General features: G+C 35.8%; 1 pseudogene; it reads right to left on the reverse strand.

Annotated features, from left to right (window-relative positions):
• Positions 1 to 9,271: 9,271 nt before the first annotated feature.
• LOC138857365 (uncharacterized) lies at positions 9,272 to 9,941 on the reverse strand (annotated as a pseudogene).
• Between the last annotated feature and the right edge of the window lie 1,863 nt (positions 9,942 to 11,804).

Consider the following 11,804-nt stretch of genomic DNA (forward strand, 5'->3'; position numbering starts at 1 on the left):
AAAGGGATGGAGACACCAAAAATGTCACTGCTAGCAGTGCGTCGGCGAGGGAATGGCCTAGTTTTAAGGTCGATTACCCAACAAAGGCTAAGTATGTGGAAAAGCGACTTGTTGTCTGAAACCGCATTATCATTGGGATGCTGGATGATGGAGTCCTCGAGTGATGTAGATAGCATTGAACAAGATGAGTATTCTTCGGGGTCTGAGCTTGTTGACAGATTCTCCAAATTATATACTGAGAGAGAGCTTCTGAGCGACTCAAAGAAGATGCAGATACGACAATTGTTAATCCATATTCTTCAAATTAGTCTGCACCACAGCAACTTAACTTCTCTAGTCATAATGGCGACAGAATAGTCTGGAGTCATCCGCTTTCAGGCGCCATGTGTTACTGGACGACATATTTGCGGACTAAGGGCATCGATCTACAAGTTACACAAAGCTAATTGCGAAGGTAAGGTTAGGACATGTACTTATATTGGCTAAGAAAAACTTTAACGATTTCATGTTACATAGATATAGCAACCAAGATATCACAGCTATATGCTGGTAGGTGGACAAAAAACAATACCGGCTGGTGTCATGCTATATGCCGTACGAAGAGAAGGAAGTACCATCGCAATATTAGACATAACACTTGTGTCGGAAGAACTGATAAATAAAATGACTGATTGGAAGTTCTTGAGGAACACTTCTTTTGAGATCAGCGCTACATTGAACGTAAATTTGAAGAAAATGTGGGCAGGGTAGAAAATTTTAGGAATCATAGGAAAACGAACTGACAAGTGCACTAACAAGAGCTGAAGAAACGTATTCCTATGATTCTCCTATTCAAACACAAGAATAAAGAGGACCTTAATGTCTTCGTAGATCATTGTATAATAATGCCATATTACTACTTTTGTAAAATAACATGATTTAATAGCAAAAAATTGCTGAAAATTCTCATTTTTTCGTGCCTCTGACTACCCCTAACCCCTAAAAGGGTGCTTGTCCAATAACTCGTAGGTAAGAGAATGACAGACGGATTACAGCTAGCAGTTTAATCTAGTTAACTATTCCAAGGCGAGTAAGATTGGGATAAATATTACAACATCTTAACGTCATACAAAAAAGAGGTTAGGAAAGCAAAAATAAATTCTAGGCGCAATCGGTTCATAGCATTGGATAGCTTCAGAAGCCAAACCTCAGCTGAACAATATCCAGTGAAGAGTCTTTAGGACTACTAATGGATAGGAAGCTTTCATGCGGTTACAGCACTATACACCTGTTAACGGATGGTGGGACCCAAATGGGGATTAACACCTCGAGTAGCTCATTGGCTCTACACAGCAATTGTGAGACCGATTATGACATGTGGTATATTGGCATGGTGGCCATTTATGGAAAATAAATACTCGGTAAGGCGTATGGAAAGCATACAAAGAGCAGCTAGTACATGCATTGGTGGAGCTCTTAGAACAACGCCAAGACAGGCACTAAACGTCATTTTACATTTACTTTAACAGATTTGTTCTGTAATCAACTGGCAGCGAAGTCCGCTCGCTGCAAGACTACGGGAATCCTCCTCGTCTGTAATAAGGGGATTTCTATGATAACCAGTCGGAAAGCGGCGCTGTAGACAGGGACGCAGCGATAAACATATATACGGATAAGTCCAAACTGGATAATCGAGTGGGAGGTGGTGTCTCTTCGCCAATTAGATACCAAAATCGCCTTTTATTTACCAGACCACTGCAGTGTCTTTCAAGCGGAGATCACAGCAATCAAAAAAGCCTTGCTGCTCTGACAAGAAGTGTGCTCATAACAGGGACTATATTTCTATATACGGATAGCCAAACGGCTTTGAAATCACAGAAGTCTCCTAGGGTTTCGTCAAAGTCAGTGAAAGAATATTTCACGATAAACCTGCAATGGGTTCCAGGGCATAGTAATATGCCTGGTAACTGCGAAGTAGATGAACTAGCCACTCTACAATTAACCTCAGTTTCTCGGTGAGTCCATCACTGACTTGCTCAACAACCAGGCAAACGTGGCATGAATAGAACTGGGGTCGCACATGCTGACTATTAAAATTCAAAAGGAATGACATAAGAACTCTAGAATTTTAACAGGTCACTGTCTAATTAGCGGACATGCCAGTAGACAAAGTGCACAATGAAGAAGAGGAGACGGTAAAACATCTTCTATGCGAATGCGAGGCTCTTTACAGGAAAAAATCGTAACTATCGGTCTAGAGTTTCTTGCCGACATTTTAGAAATTGCACGAATTAAACTTTTTGTAGTGTTCAGAAGGGAGACAATAGAATGAAGGGAAATTAGTCCCAGTAGTGTCACAATGAGCCTACTAAAGGCATAGGTGCCACTCTACCTAACTACCAAGCAACGACAAATTATAAAACTTGCCACGCTGGTACTTCGTTACTCTATAGAACGATAGGTCGTTAATTTTTAAAAAATGCACGTAAAAGATTACCGAATAATGATTAACAAAGTTGGTCTGAATACCCCTTGTAAATTCATAGTCTACCAAATTTAATTGGAATCCATTCACGATTTTCTCGAGAAATGAATATTAAATTTTTCGGAACATTTTTTAAAAGACTATTTTGAAAACACATGAAGGTATTTCTCCGCCTTTGAGCCTTGGAAGTTGCAAGAGTATGAAATGTTCGGTGACACCCGAACTTAGCTCTTCCTTACTTGTTCGAATTATATTTATAAATTGTTTGAACATATCTATAATATATAGTTTGTTTGAATTCTATGTATACCTATTTAGATATACTATCCATCATAATTATAATTTACAGCCAATATTCGGGTTGTTACTGAAGTTTCGTGAACAGTTTCAATACATAAAGTTCACCGTATGTATTATATGCTTAGATACTGATATCGAACGGTATAAGTGCACCGAGCGAAAAAGTTGTTTTAGGTGAGAGGCTGGAATAATTCAACTATTTCCTGCACAAAAGTTAAGTTAAAATCGATCAAAAAATCTCAAATGCTTATAATAGGATAATCTTCGCTAGAGGATATACTATGCTGATCTTATCCACTAGACCATAATAGAATATAATATATAAGGACAGACAGTCATTCAAATTTCAACTCGTCTCGTCACCCTGATCATTTATATATTATATATATAACTTCATATCTATCTCAATTAGTTTTAGGTGTTACAAACAACATCGTTTTCTAAAAAAAATTATTACTTGTTAATGTACACTAAACCTACACACATTCTAAGACAATAATTTAAGCTTATTTAAATGCTAGAACAGGTGTGTACGCTAGAATTTTGGCCATCATACCATTTTTTGTATAATATATATATAATGTAGTGTATACTTTGTTAACCTCACGGATGTTTGTATCACCTAAAACTAATCGATATAGATATAAGGTTATTTATATACAATATAAGTGATCAGGATGATAAGACGAGTGGGAAGCCAGGTGACTGCCTGTCCGTCCGTCCGTCTGTCCGTGCAAGCGATAACATGAGTAAAAATTGAGATATCTTGAATAAACTTGGTACACATCTTCCTTGCCACCCAAAGGAGGATGGTATTGTAAACGGGCGTAAGCGGAACATTACCACGCCCACAAAACGAAATTAATCGAAAACTCTTTAAGTTCATAACTACGCCGCAAATTAACATGCAAAACCGTAATTTGGTGCAGGAGATCGCAGTAGCCAGAGATACCTGTGGGCTAAATTTTTTTTTTTAAAAGTGGGCTCCGCTCCCTAGATTATTTAATGTATGTGCATATCTTCCAAACCGCTTAAGATATATAAACTTAACTTGCTGAAAATAACTAATTTTATCATCTCTTCAAACTCTGCGAAAATTAGTAAAATCGGATAATAACCACGTCCACTCCCCATATAACGGTTATGTTGAAAACTACTAATAGTACTATAACTCTCTGAATAAATGAGCCACAATCATTAAATTTCACAACCAGGATGGTAGAAAAAGGCTTTTTAGGATTTGGTGTGAAATTCGATCATGGAACCGCCAACCTTTAGGTAAAATCATGTATCTCAGGAACTACTACTACCAAAAAACTTTTTATTAGACACTATCCAAACATAACAAACTTTTAAATTCCGTCTGATTCTTTTACTTTACAGTATACAAATCAAACATGAATAAAGTTATCAGAATAAAACGTTGCATAAATAGTGGTATTTTAACTTACGTCTACAAATGGTCGAAATCGCACTATAACTTGTGCCAAAAATGCGTACAAGTAGGTCAACACTTCCTTTAGCCCCGACATAACTAACATAAATATTTTTGAAACTCCGGTTTACTTTATACCGCACCTATCGGTCAATATGTAAGAAATCTTTTTGAAATTCAGAAAGAATATTGTTTCTAATAACAGTGTATCCTCTTTCCCGAAATGAATAAATTCCTTAGTTTGTTGCGAAATAGTCCAGTCATTTAAGCTTAAATTAGGTAAGAATCTCGGAATTCAGATACCCAGCTGTAAGTCTGTAAATACTTGTATATTGACACCCTAAAAGTTGTCTCAAAACCTACATATGGTAGGGTGTACGCAACTATTAAATTTCAAGGTCAAAGGTCACAAAAATCGGTTTTTTGCGCTTTTTTTGTAAATATCTCATTTTCTATGGGTTTTTTGCTATTGGTATTTATTGTCAATATTGTAGAATACAAAATTCTCTACAAATTTTGTTTAACAATTTTTTTCATACGGTGAACCGTTTTCGAGATAGAGGGCTTAGAGCGCACGGTCACAGCATCACTTCAGGTCAACCGGTGCCTCCGATCAAAAACGCGCCATATATAGTTGATGAACTATCGATAAATCAATGATTATAAATATTTGTCAATTTTTATTAACTAATATATTATATTTTATCATTTTTTCCTAACCTATCCACTTTTTATTCAGTATTAATTTATTTAACAACACTTACCTGCCCATGAAATTGCAGAATTGTTAATGAAAATATAGGAATTATATTTGAATTTAAACCTTATTAATATTAATAACTTTTTACATGAAAAAAACAAAATTAAAAAAAAATTATTAAAAAATATCATTCAATACATTTATTTTTATTAAAAGTAAAAAAATGGAATAAAGGGTACAAAAACTACAATTTATAATTTTAATCATCTTCTTCCTCTTCATCGTCGTCTTCCGGCTGCTGGTAAATTTCAAACTGGTCTTCATTATCGTCTTCAACGACATTTGTTTCAAGTTCTTCCATGATTTCGGGGTCAAAAGCTCCATCTTCGTTAATGTCGCTCTGATATGGTAGAGCATTGAGACAAGCTTGCCCATTACATTGGCCACATTGCAAGCCCGCTTTCCTGCATCCGCATCGCGAACCACAACCACTCTTGCAGTTGCAGAAAATTGTATTTAGCAAATGTTCTGGAGCAGGTGGTAAAATTGTCATGATAGGCTCCAGAAAATCGTTTCGCATTGCCCAACCCCATACCTGGGGTTCCAAATCATGCCCTAACCAAGTTTGAACTTGATAATATACACATGTTGGTGAGCAGCTGCACTTGTTGGTGGAATATTTGAAAGCTGCACAGGTTTATTAAGTTTTGAAGACTTGACGTAATGCATATAACGAAGATGATCGAGACTTTTCACAGATTTCGGAGCATTATAGACTGCCAATAAGGTTTGAGTTCCACTCTCTAATAATCTCTGGGCCGAACAATTTTCTTCCTCAAATGCTGCAGCTAGTTCATCCAAATTGGTCAGTTTCTCAAAAACTTTTAAAAATGGGTTTTTTCCCTTTTTAAAAAGCGCAGAAGTTGTGTCACATCCACTTAATGCGTGCAGAAATAAAATATGTGTTTTGGAATGAGGATAATTATCAAAACTTTTAGTCAAGTATATCTCCGTTTTTACATTGCCTTTCCCAACTTTTTTAAAGAAAATTTCTTGTTCGTAAGACAGTGTACGCCCAATTAAAATGATGAGTAAATCAATATCTTGTCCTATTATTTACAAATTTACAGATTTTAAAGAAGATGCACTTAATTATTTTCTAATTAAAATGTCATTAGTGTAAATGGGAATATAATTATAGTAAGATTTAAATTTTTCCCTTCATTATTTTTTAATTTTAGGAAACGGTGATCAGTATTATTGAATAGATAAAGATTTAAGGCATGAAGAAAATGATAAAATATAATATAATAGTTAATAAAAATTGACAAATATTTATAATCATTGATTTATCGATAGTTCATCAACTATATATGGCGCGTTTTTGATTGGAGGCACCGGTTGACCGGAAGTGATGCTGTGACCGCGCGCTCTAAGCCCTCTATCTCGAAAACGGTTCACCGTATGAAAAAAAATTTTAAACAAAATTTGTAGAGAATTTTGTATTCTACAATATTGATAATAAATACCAATAGCAAAAAACCCATAGGAAATGAGATATTTACAAAAAAAGCGCGAAAAACCGATTTTTGTGACCTTTGACCTTGAAATTTAATAGTTGCGTAAACCCTACCATATGTAGGTTTTGAGACAACTTTTAGGGTGTCAATATACAAGTATTTACAGACTTACAGCTGGGTATCTGAATTCCGAGGTGAACTTACTATAATGACTGGACTAAAACTCCTCCGAAACGGATGGACCGATTTTGATGAAATTTAGTGTGCTTAAGGTAAGTCTGAGAATTGGCCAACATCCATTTTGATACTATTGTAGCAACGTAGTTCAATAGTTTTGTTCAAATAACGGTTGTTTGTATCACCTTAAAATAATATAATTAGATTGTATTGGGCTGTACATATAAATGATTAGGATGATGAGACGAGTTGAAGTCCGAGTGACTGTCTGTCTGTCCGTCCGTTTGTCTGTTCGTATAAGCTGTACCTTGGGTAAAAATTGAGATATCATAATAAAACTTTGTACACGTGTTTCATAGCAGAAAAGGGAGGACGAGTTCGCAGATGGGCGATTTATCGAAATCGTAAGTGTCATAACTAAGCCGTAAAGAAAGATACAGAACTCAAATTTGGCACAACAAATCACATTGAGAGGCATCGGCGCTTTGAAAACCTTTAAGCAGTGGGCGTTGCGCCTCTTCCAAACCAATAAAGTCCATCTTACAATAGTATGAAAATGTGTGTCGTATGATAACCCCGTCGACTACTTATATAACGGTTATTCTTAAAAACTACTAAAAGTGCGGTAAATCAATAACTTAATGCGTTGGAGGCATTAAATTTTACATCCAGGATGGAACAAGAGAGCTTTATGGGAGCCGGTGTTAAAATTAGACGATGGGCGTGTCATCACTCACTTTTAGGTGAAATCACATATCTCAGGACTTGCTCTACCGATTTTATGTTCGGAATATAACATTCTTCTGATATTCTTATGTTACAGTGCGAAAATGGAGGAAATCGGACTACAACCACGCCAACTTCTCATATAACACAATTTAAATTCAATCTGATACCTTCACTTTCTGGGTAAAACTTTGCACAAATAGTGCCTATGAAATATACCTATATGATCAGTAATTGTCCAAAGCGAACCAAAACTGTTCAAGCATCTAGGTACTGAATATGTGGACCCCAGTACCTATAGTTGACTTTTTAACGAAAATATCGGTCAATGTGTGAGATATATAATTGAAATTCATAGAGGATCCTTTTCTGATAATAGTTTGCCTGTATGTAAAGTGGGTTGAATAGGGTCAATACTTCTCTTAACCGCCTTATACCTAATATTATATAAAGATTTTTCAATTTCCGGGTGACTTTGCACCGCATATATCGTCCAATATGTGAGTTAAAAATGAGAGAGCGTGTTTTACTCATAACAGTGTATCTTTGTGCTTAAATGGATAAAATTGGGCGAACACTTGACGTAGCCCCTATTTTGCTAATATCAAGATTTTCAAATGTATGAGTATGTGTGGTAACTGAATAAAACACTGGGAGCATTTTATTAGTCTGTGGCATGATAGTGGTATTACCAAAAATTTAATAAAATTGGGTCAGTACAACCCCCTCTTCCTTACTTGTTAATATAAAGCTTAATAGCTCATACTACTTAATATATACTATACACTTAAATATTAAATACTTAAGATATAAAATATTAAGATACGAAAAATGAGTTTGAAATTATTAAACGTATACAAATGCAAATAAAATAACTATAATATTAAGCAAAAAACCTTTTCTTAAGTTCATTTCTGTAGCAACTAGTTGCGAGAGTATAATAACTATAAAATATAACAGCACTACCGACATGGCCTTCAGCTGTGGGCTTAATTTTACTTGTACTTTTTTTTAATTGAGATTTTACTTATGAATATTTATATATATAACGGGTGTTTTTTTTTCGAGGTATAGAACTTTAAGTTGGCATTACTGTTCAAGATGGCGACCGATTTAACAGCTGTCAAGTGATTTGTTCTCAGTTTGGTTTGGCAATTCATCATGAATAGACTCACGCCTGAACAACGCTTGCAAATAGTGTAATTTTATTTCGAAAATAATGGTTCTGTGCGGAATACGTATCGCGCACTACGTTCGTTTTATCGTATGATGCGATCAAGCGCACTTCCGGTTGAATGGCTACGTCAACAAACAAATCTGCCGCATTTGATGTGAAGCTAATCCTCAAGTGTATGTCGAAACACCGTTACATCTAGAAAAACTGACTGTTTGGTGCGCTTTATGGGCTGGTGGAATCATTGGTCCGTACTTCTTTAAAAACCAAGATGGCCAGAACGTAACAATCAATGGTGATCGGTATAGAACCATGATTACTAACTTTTTCATTCCTGAATTGAACAACTATGATGTCCAGGAGCTGTGGTTCCAACAAGACGGCGCAACATGTCACATAGCTTGTGCCACAATCGAATTATTGAAAGACACGTTTGGTGACCGCATAATTTCACGTTTTATACCTGTGAATTGTCTTCCAAGATCTTGTGATTTAACACCGCTAGACCACTTTCTGTGGGGTTATGTAAAGCCTTTGGTCTATGCGCATAAGCCAAAAACGCTTAAACATTTGGAAGACAACATTCGCCGTGTTATTACCGATATACGGCCACAAATGTAGGAAAAAGTCATCGAAAATACTAAGTCATATTTAAAATGTAAAGCCACAAGAATATCTTTCGGATAAATAAAATGTATGTCAATCGAATAGTCCATCGTTGTTTTATTGCAATTTAAAGTTCTATACCTCTCAAAAAACACCCTTTACTCATATCTCATATATTACAAAAGGTAGGACATATGTTCAATATGTGTTCTACAGAATTTGTTGGACTGTTGCATAGCCGGCAGCCAGGCATTATGTTGCGGTCCAGAATATGTTGGTGCGTTAAAATGGTGTGTCCTAAACGGAGTCGTGTAAAAATTTTGATTTCCGGGATGCTGCATGTAGAGGGGTATACTGCTTTTCTTTGTTCGGGATTTAGGAGCCGGTAACGGTTGTCATAAGTATACCAGGCCGCTTTCGCTTTAAGTTTTAAGAAATTTTCAACAAATCGCACAATGTCGTTGCTTTCGAGTTCGTTGCTTGCAATGCCACAGTGTCCTGGAATCCATATTACTTCAATTTTATTTCGGCTATAAATCAATTTGACCGAATTTCTCTGATTAGAGGGCTACTGTTGGATGTATTGGAATGGATGTGACTGTTGCAAGGCTGTCGGTACAGATAACATATTTACCGTTGGAAGACGTGATAGATTGGATAACTTCTTTTATTGCGTATGCTTCTGCGGTAAAAACAGAAGATGGTAACAAAAGTAATCCATTTTTAATGATTCCCGAGTTCTCGGAAACTACTGCATATGCGGTGTTGTGGGGATTTTTCGACCCATCAGTGTAAAGGAATTTCCATCCTTCTGAATAGAGATCTGTCTTGCGTTGCATAAACAATTGTTTATACACCTCGTAGTTCGTGGAGGTTTTGTTCCAGCTCATCAATTTGTCTTCTATAACAGAAGAGTCTAGAGCCCATGGAGAATGTTTGCTAATCTTCGAACGTTTGGGTGAAAGGTGAATATCAAGTTCATCAACGTACTTAGAATTATGTGTATTGTTGATGGGAACTGTTCGTTTGTTACGGGTGGCCGAGCGTACGTCGTTGAGCAAATTCGGGTTAAAGCCTAGATAAGTTAATGTCTCTTTCATTAATGTATGGCATTCCGGATACAGCGAGAATGCTTTTGGTGTTGGAAGTTGGGAATGCCCTCAGACTACGTCTTACTTCTATGTGATAAGGCGCATATAGTTTCCTTAGCTCCCGCCGACGTGATATCCGTAGATTGGTAGTCCTTAATCGATAATTAAGAGTAGTAAAGATCTCACGATATTGCTAAGTATTTAGGATGAACAAAAGAATGGCGTGAAGCTAAAAACTTTATTATATTTAAGCTACACATATGTAAGATATTATATTTATTTAAGAATAACTTAGCGCCGGATGTGAGAGACCTGTTATATAATTATATTATTAAGTATATATAACATAAAAGTTAATTTGACGTTATTCAGATCGAGTTGTTTTGAAAATATTAGAATGTTGTCTGCATACATACAGTAGTAGACTGGGAAATTGGGTAGTATCTCGCTAATTTCATTAAATACAATTGTAACAAGAAAAAACTTTAACTTCGGTTGCACCGAAGCTATAATACCCTTCACAGGTACAAAGGTTCCTTGCAATAACTTGATTCAGATCTAATTTCGTGAATCGCCAATAAAAAATTAAATTTTTTTTAAGCAGGCACTTTACTAAGATCATTCAGTTTGTATGATACCTGTATGACATAGCGATCCGATCAAAATAATTTTTTCGGAGATTATATTCTTGCCTTAGAAAATAACTCATGCCAAATTTCGTTAAGATACCTCGTGAAATGAAAGAGTTTTCCATACTAGCACTTGATTTCGATCGTTCAGTTAATATGGAAACTATATGTTATAGTCATCCGATCTGTACAATTTTTTTGGAGCTTGCACTATTGCTTTAAATCATATTCTGTGCCAAAGTAAGTGAAGATACCTCGTGAAATGAAAGAGTTTTTCATGCAAGCACTTTACTTCGATCGTTCAGTTAATATGGCAGCTATATGCTATAGTCACCCGATCTGAATGATTTCTTCGGAGATTAAATTGTTGCCATAAATAATAATCCATGCTAAATTTCGTGAAGATACCTCGTCAAATTAAAAGGTTTCCCATACAAGCACTAGATTATATTGTTACCTTAGAAATTAACTCATGCCAAATTTCGTGAAAATATTACGTCAAATAAAAAAGTTTCCCATACAAGTACTTAATTCCGATTGTTCAGTTTGTATGGCAACTATATGCTATAGTGGTTCGATATCGGCCGTTCCGACAAATGAGCAGCTTCTTAGTGAGAAAAGGACAGGTGCAAAGTTTTAGATCGATAGCTTAAAAACTGAGGGACTAGTTTGTATATATACAGACAGACGGGCATGGCTAAATCAACTCAGCTCATCATACTGATCATTTATTTATATATTTTATAGGGTCTCCGACGTTTCCTTCTGGGTGTTACAAACTTCGTGGCAAACTTAATATACCCTGTTCGGGGTATAAATATGACAACAGATAAAGGGGTGGAACTCCATTTTCTAAGGACAAACAGAGAGAAAAAATTATTGTGAACTTTAACCAGAAATCTTCGATTTGTTAAAAAAATTTAAGTAGGTTGCATATGTTTGGTCCCTATTTTCATTTTGCTAACTGTTGTAGAACTTTATG

Source organism: Bactrocera oleae, chromosome 5 (genome assembly GCF_042242935.1).
Source record: "Bactrocera oleae isolate idBacOlea1 chromosome 5, idBacOlea1, whole genome shotgun sequence".
NCBI lineage: Eukaryota > Metazoa > Arthropoda > Insecta > Diptera > Tephritidae > Bactrocera > Bactrocera oleae.